This window comes from Anopheles coluzzii, chromosome 3 (assembly GCF_943734685.1).
Source record: "Anopheles coluzzii chromosome 3, AcolN3, whole genome shotgun sequence".
NCBI classification, from domain to species: Eukaryota; Metazoa; Arthropoda; class Insecta; order Diptera; family Culicidae; genus Anopheles; species Anopheles coluzzii.
In genome coordinates, this window is record NC_064671.1 from 20,865,682 (window position 1) to 20,872,758 (window position 7,077).

The following is a 7,077-nucleotide window of genomic DNA, read 5'->3' on the forward strand; positions in this document are numbered from 1 at the left end:
CGAAATGTGCAACGGTTCCCATGGACATGGAAATTGAATTCCAATGAACAAAAACTCCCATCGTCATTGCCATTGGAGAGGCGATCCAGAGTCACATGAAGGACCCAGTGTCGTTTCGATGTCCTGGAATATGGCACCTGTTTGGACGTTTGCAACACGTGACACGACTAGCTTGTTTACAAACAAACACAGATGCTCGCCTACTCTTCGCTCAACATCCTTTACTCCCTCCTACCACCCAACACTCCATTTCTAGGGCGACCATACAAACGCCTGCTATGATTCTCCAACACGTTCGGACGAGTGTTGCATTTTTATTTGCTTTTCTCTTTTGTCTTGCCCGTTCCTTGGAACCCTTTTCAGGTCACATTGTTTTATTGTGTCCAGATCGTCCAGCGAGGACTGTGTGTGTATGTGTGAGTGTGTCGAGGTGGGTCTTTAATTTTTAAAGGGTCCATCCACCCTCACGACTCATCCTTTCGCAGTGCGGCCTTCGACAGTAGTGCTTGATAATTTATTCATAAATGCTTTGGAGCTTTCCTTGCCGCTTCGGTCCTTGGTCTGAGGCATTACAAAAGGGAAGAAGCCCTTTCTTTCTCCGTTCTCGGATTCTTAGGGCGGGTAGGATTGTCTTCCGCGCTTCGTCAACCGCGCGGTTCTTCCGCGTAGGTCTTCCTTCCCACATTCCACTGTGTCTGGCATGGGCGACGTTCACGACTCTAAACACACACGTTTTCCATTCCCGTATCTTTGTCTGCCCCGGAACCCTCTTCTTACCAAGTGGCCTTCGTGTGGATGAACACATCGAAGTTCGCGGCCTGCCTGTCAGCTCACTCACGCAACCGGGGCATTACCTTCGCGTCTTCCCACTCGCCTGTGTCGTTGTTCATGCGAGATGAACGCTTCTTGGCGTTTCCCTACGTTTTCCCTTTTATTCGGTGTTTCCATCCCCCCCATTTCACCAACACTCGATCAGCGTCTTGGACGGCTCACTGTCGATTGCCTCTTTGTACAGCGCGCTCTCCTACACACTCCCCCCGCCTGGTCGACCGGTTCTGGGCTGCTCTACGACACGTTCAAGCGCCACAGTTGCGAAAGTTCCCACGGTTCCCACAATGTAAATGTATACGGAATGAATATTTTCCGTACGAAGCCAACTGTGAAACGACCGACGAATCCCGTACTCCCGGCCCTAACCTAAAGGGGGATGGTGATGTGATCATCGGGTTGTTCTTCTCCTTCATGTTGCCACGCAACCATGATGATGATGCTCACGGCTGAAGAGCGTGTTGTTGTTTTTGTTTTGATGTTTTATGATGGACATTGCTGAATACTGTGCCCAGGAGTCAATCAGAGAAGGGTTTATTGAAGCTCTGAAGTTGTTAGTGTTGGACAGTAGGATATGTGGTTCAAATTCAGTATCATTAGGAGAAGTATGAAATAAAGCAGTCAAATTGGATTCAAAAGAATGATACAAAATAAAATATCAACAAAACATTCCAGAGAAGATGGAATTGACTAAAAAAGATGTAATAGAAGGACTATACAAAACATGGAAGGACATGTTTTTAGACCTTTTCTTCACCGAAATTATTTGTGTTAGTTGTGTTTATGAATTTAATGTTTCCTCTAATTCATCATATTCTACCAAATTTATTTCAATTTTTACTACATATTAATATTAATATTAATATTAAACATATTTCTTTTATATTACACAAAAACCCAACTTAAAAGGAGTATTTTAATTTAATTTTGCACGTTGTGTCATTTTTCACTTTATAAACTCCCTTCCACGTTTCATAAATTCGTACTCAACATCAATCGATACTGACTTGCGACCCACATATCGTGCCACCCTTCGGTGGTGATTCAGGAGCTCTACCCAACATCCTGCATCGATGTAACTTCATCATTGTCCATCATAAAACATCACAACATTCGGCTCCTATCAACAAAAACAACAATATACTCTTCAGCCGTGAGCATCATCATCATCATGGGTGCGTGGCAACATGAAGGAGAAGAACAACCCGATGATCACATCACCGTCCCCCTTTAGGTTAGGGCCGGGAGTACGGGATTCGTCGGTCGTTTCACAGTTGGCTTCGTACGGAAAATATTCATTCCGTATACATTTACATTGTGGGAACCGTGGGAACTTTCGCAACTGTGGCGCTTGAACGTGTCGTAGAGCAGCCCAGAACCGGTCGACCAGGCGGGGGGAGTGTGTAGGAGAGCGCGCTGTACAAAGAGGCAATCGACAGTGAGCCGTCCAAGACGCTGATCGAGTGTTGGTGAAATGGTGGGGATGGAAACACCGAATAAAAGGGAAAACGTAGGGAAACGCCAAGAAGCGTTCATCTCGCATGAACAACGACACAGGCGAGTGGGAAGACGCGAAGGTAATGCTCCGGTTGCGTGAGTGAGCCGACAAGCAGGCCGCGAACTTCGGTGTGTTCATCCACACGAAGGCCATTTGGTAAGAAGAGGGTTCCGGGGCAGACAAAGGCACGGGAATGGAAAACGTGTGTGTTTAGAGTCGTGAACGTCGCCCATGCCAGACACAGTGGAATGTGGGAAGGAAGACCTACGCGGAAGAAACGCGCGGTTGACGAAGCGCGGAAGACAATCCTACCCGCCCTAAGAATCCGAGAACGAAGAAAGAAAGGGCTTCTTCCCTTTTGTAATGCCTCAGACCAAGGACCGAAGCGGCAAGGAAAGCTCCAAAGCATTTATGAATAAATTATCAAGCTCTACTGTCGAAGGCCGCGCTGCGAAAGGATGAGTCGTGAGGGTGGATGGACCCTTTAAAAATTAAAGACCCACCTCGACACACACACACTCCTCGCTGGACAATCTGGACACAATAAAACAATGTGACCTGAAAAGGGTTCCAAGGAACGGGCAAGATAAAGGAGAAAAGCAAATAAAAATGCAACACTCGTCCGAACGTGTTGGAGAATCATAGCAGGCGTTTGTATGGTCGCCCTAGAAATGGAGTGTTGGGTGGTAGGAGCGAGTAAAGGATGTTGAGCGAAGAGTAGGCGAGCATCTGTGTTTGTTTGTAAACAAGCGGGTCGTGTCACGTGTTGCAAACGTCCAAACAGGTGCCATATTCCAGGACATCGAAACGACACTGGGTCCTTCATGTGACTCTGGATCTCCTCTCCAATGGCAATGACGATGGGAGTTTTTGTTCATTGGAATTCAATTTCCATGTCCATGGGAACCGTTGCACATTTCGGGTGGAAAATGCAAAACTGGACGCAAGCTCAGACGGTTGAAGAGAGCAGCTCAGACGGCAAAGTTCTGATGAACGAAAGCATATTTCGCCTGTAGCAATGACCCGCATGGATATTCCAAAAACCCATCATACGCGTGGGGGAATGCACACACAAGAGCCATCATTCAATGTAACAAGGTGATCTCAATTTTCCAGGACGAATTCTATGTAAAATGCAATGTGTCATATCGACTAGCGCCATATGGAGAACGTTTTCCATCTGTTCCTGATGTCCTGCCTGTGAAAGAGATTGATAACCGTACCTTGTTCGCAAGAGACCATATCCTTGTAGCTGAGCGCCTTAGGTTCTACTTTATTATTGTGAGCTTTGTATAACCTTTTACATCTTGAATATTTAAATTATAATTGATCTGTTTTAGTTGTGCTTCGTTCAATGTATACCAATCTGTTGTTTAATCGGTTATTTACATATTGAACGGTATAATTGTTATCTTCCATGCAGCCTAATGGAATGTAAGGAGCATTGTTTGCAAATTACCCATTTTTCTCCACCGGGACCGGAACCATGCTCGTCTGGGATGGAATTAATTTTGTAGCACCTAACGTCATCTTTTGAATTCGCTCGTGTATCCCTCTGCCCTTAACTTGCTTGTGTGTATGAATAATTAAAGCCAGCTGTCTTTAAGATACCGAGCATACGTTATGATGCCAATATGCCATTCGGGAATTTGCTCTCGCCCCCGTTATCCTGTCCCTTTGGCTGGAATTTCATGCGCATGTTTACCGTGCCCGTACGCCGGTTTGGCAGTAAGCCGCCTTGGTGCTCATGCATAGGTAAATGAATTGCTACCGTTTGGTTTGGTAGTTTTGTCGGTTGTCCTTTTACGTGGTAGCTTCCTGCTGTAATCCTGCACACCGCACCGTCGTAGCGCCGTCAGGTGAAGAGGTTTGTCGTCTGCTGGATTCAATTATTCCACTTTTGTACCATCAGCACACATCTGTCTTAGTGTGTCTTAGTGCCAGTGTCTCTTGTCCTTGAGCATACAAAAAAGACCCCCCAAGTTTATTCGTACTCGTTGCAATGTGTAAGCTTAATGTGGCGAGTTGCGGGAGTGATATCAATCAATCAATAAATCAATCATTCAATTTTAGGAATTCGGCGTTATTTGCCAACTGTTATTTTTCTTTAATTCTGTGTGTTTTAGTAGTTTTTTTTTACTTTCCTTTTTTGTTATCTTTTATTGCTTACAGTTTCAATTGTGCTAGTGAACATTCAATTTGCTAATTTAAAGTGTTTTTTTATTTGCACTTATTATCTTATATCAATTATACCCTTTAATATAATATTAATTCAATATAAATACAATAAATACAATTAAATTCAATACAATATAAATACAAGTATTATTCATATTGATCCTAGCATGAATGCATTAAATGGGCTAAAAGTTGAAAAATTATAATAAATTATAATTCAATGTTTGAAAATTGTTATTTAAAAAAAGTTAAATTAAAAAAAATGAGAGAAGGTAAAAATCCGAACTTGATAAACCATGTAAAAATTACAAAAACTAAAAAAACCAATTCATTAAAGCCAATTAAACTGCCAAAAAATAGTATAAATTGATAGATATTTCATGTAAAAATTTCCGAATAAGAAAAATTCAAAAATTATTAAAAATTGCTTTATTTGAAGAATGTTATTAATTACCAAAAATGCTTGGAAAATGTCCTTCCATTTAAACTTATCTTAAGACTTTATTATACCTTTCAACTTCTAGTTGATAGGAATAAGAAATTGGATGTTAAATATTTTAAATTATTTTAAAAGTAATTCATTTTTAAAGCTAAAACTAAATTAATCTAAATTAAATCGTTACAAAAAGAAAAGAATTTGGCAGATATGTTATATCGAATGATGTGGATGGTTAGATTGTTGCTAGATTTAAAATGTCTATAATTTTTATTTTAGATTTGATTAGTTTTCCATCGCAACTACTTCCAAAGTGTTCAACTTTGGAATGTTATAACCATTTCAAAATGTCTAATTTCAATCATAAAAGACAAACAAGCATGATCATACAAGAAGTACTTGAGTTAATTTAAGTTGTCGTTCAAGAAGCTACTCGATCTTCAAATAAACTACAAAATTTAAAGAAAAATCAAATTCCAACCAATCTTTCGGGTTCTTACGGGCAGCAAGTGCATCCCAAAAGAAACAACAGCAACAGAAGAACAAAAAAAACCGATGCTTCGACACCAACCTTACAATTACCAGTTTAAAATTGCACGTTTGAGTGCGTTTTTCTCACGAACCACGATTCCACGGGACACGGACCCGGATCCGCGACGCTCTTCTTGGGAACGAAGGAAACAATCTTTAAGAAATGGCACCCCTGCAACCCATCTCCCCTTCACACAAAGGGGGGTTGAATCATTTTTATTCTCTTTACCCTCTCCCTTCCATGCTACTTGACTTTCTTTCGTCGCCACCTCAGCCTCGACCGTGCATTAGGCAGTGATTTTCTCATGATGATAAGACCAGCTCAGGGTGTTACACCTGAGAAGACACCGTGCGGTCCAAGTCTCAGGATTCACCCTTTGTTTTTTTGCGTGTTGGTGGATGGGGGAGGAATGTGCAATCACTCTTATCGGGTGTGGGAAGCAGCAAATCGGAAGCAATGTGTCTTGAGAAGAAGGGGTGTAAGGCAAGAAGCATCTCAATGTGGGGCGGTAAGAGGGAAGTTAAGAAAGGGTAAGGGTTGCTTGAGGAAGGGGAATAAACGAGAGTAAAATCACACCAGAGCGGAAGAACAAGGTCTTCATATGGTTGGGGAAGGGTTTTCCCACAACAACAGGAACCCTTTCGTTTGATCTTATGATTAGCGTGTGTAGATCGGGGGAAGATCAATCGTATGAGGTCGCTTTGAACGCTTATTTGTTGTGGCACATAATTTGCATTATTAGGTATTTAAATCTCAAAGAAATATGCCTGTCTCTATATTTATTAACGAATCATTTCTTTCCCTTTACTTAAAGCACTGAAACAATCATTTATGCAAACAATAAAACTAACCACAAAAAACCTACCTTTTTTATTAACCACCATCATTCACGCACACACACCACTGATCGCGTTTAAAGGGACCAAACCGAGGGGCCGGGGAATGGCCGTGCTTGAATGTCTTCCTTTCACGGTTCACGGATTCGCTTCCCACCTGTCTCACAAGACGCGTCTCGACTTGGCTTGGCTTTGGCTGCTTGGCGATTTTTCCACGATCATTCTGTTTGTCGCTGCGAAGCTCGCCCAGTGCTTCGCTTCCGTTCCGCACACTGAACCTGCCTTTGTGTAGGGGGGAAGCGCTTCTCCAATAACAGTAAAAATTAAAGCAACACAGAATAGGGTCGTGTCGGGGTCAAGGCATATTTTGGCAAAGGAATTTTCGGGGGAAAAGGGACGGGGAATTTAAAGGGCAGTTTTTTTTAGGTGTTTTGTAGCGTGTGTAGGTTTTGTTTTCTCTTGGTATCTAATGGTAGGAATTGGCAGATTTGAATAATCGCATGGGAGAATAGGCATGGGAATGTTTTTGGAAGGAGCTTCGGCGAAAGGGTCAATCTTGACTGAGTAATTAATGTTAGTCAAACGATTTTATACAATAAAAATGTTAAATAAGTGTATAAAATATTGTTAAATAATTCGTTTAAATATTCTATTGGAAAACCATGTGAACATTATTTAAAAATTATATTAATTCTGTATTAGAAAATGTTTAATATTAAGTCGTTCTGATGCATAAGAAAGCCATACTATCTTATAAGTTATGAAAAGG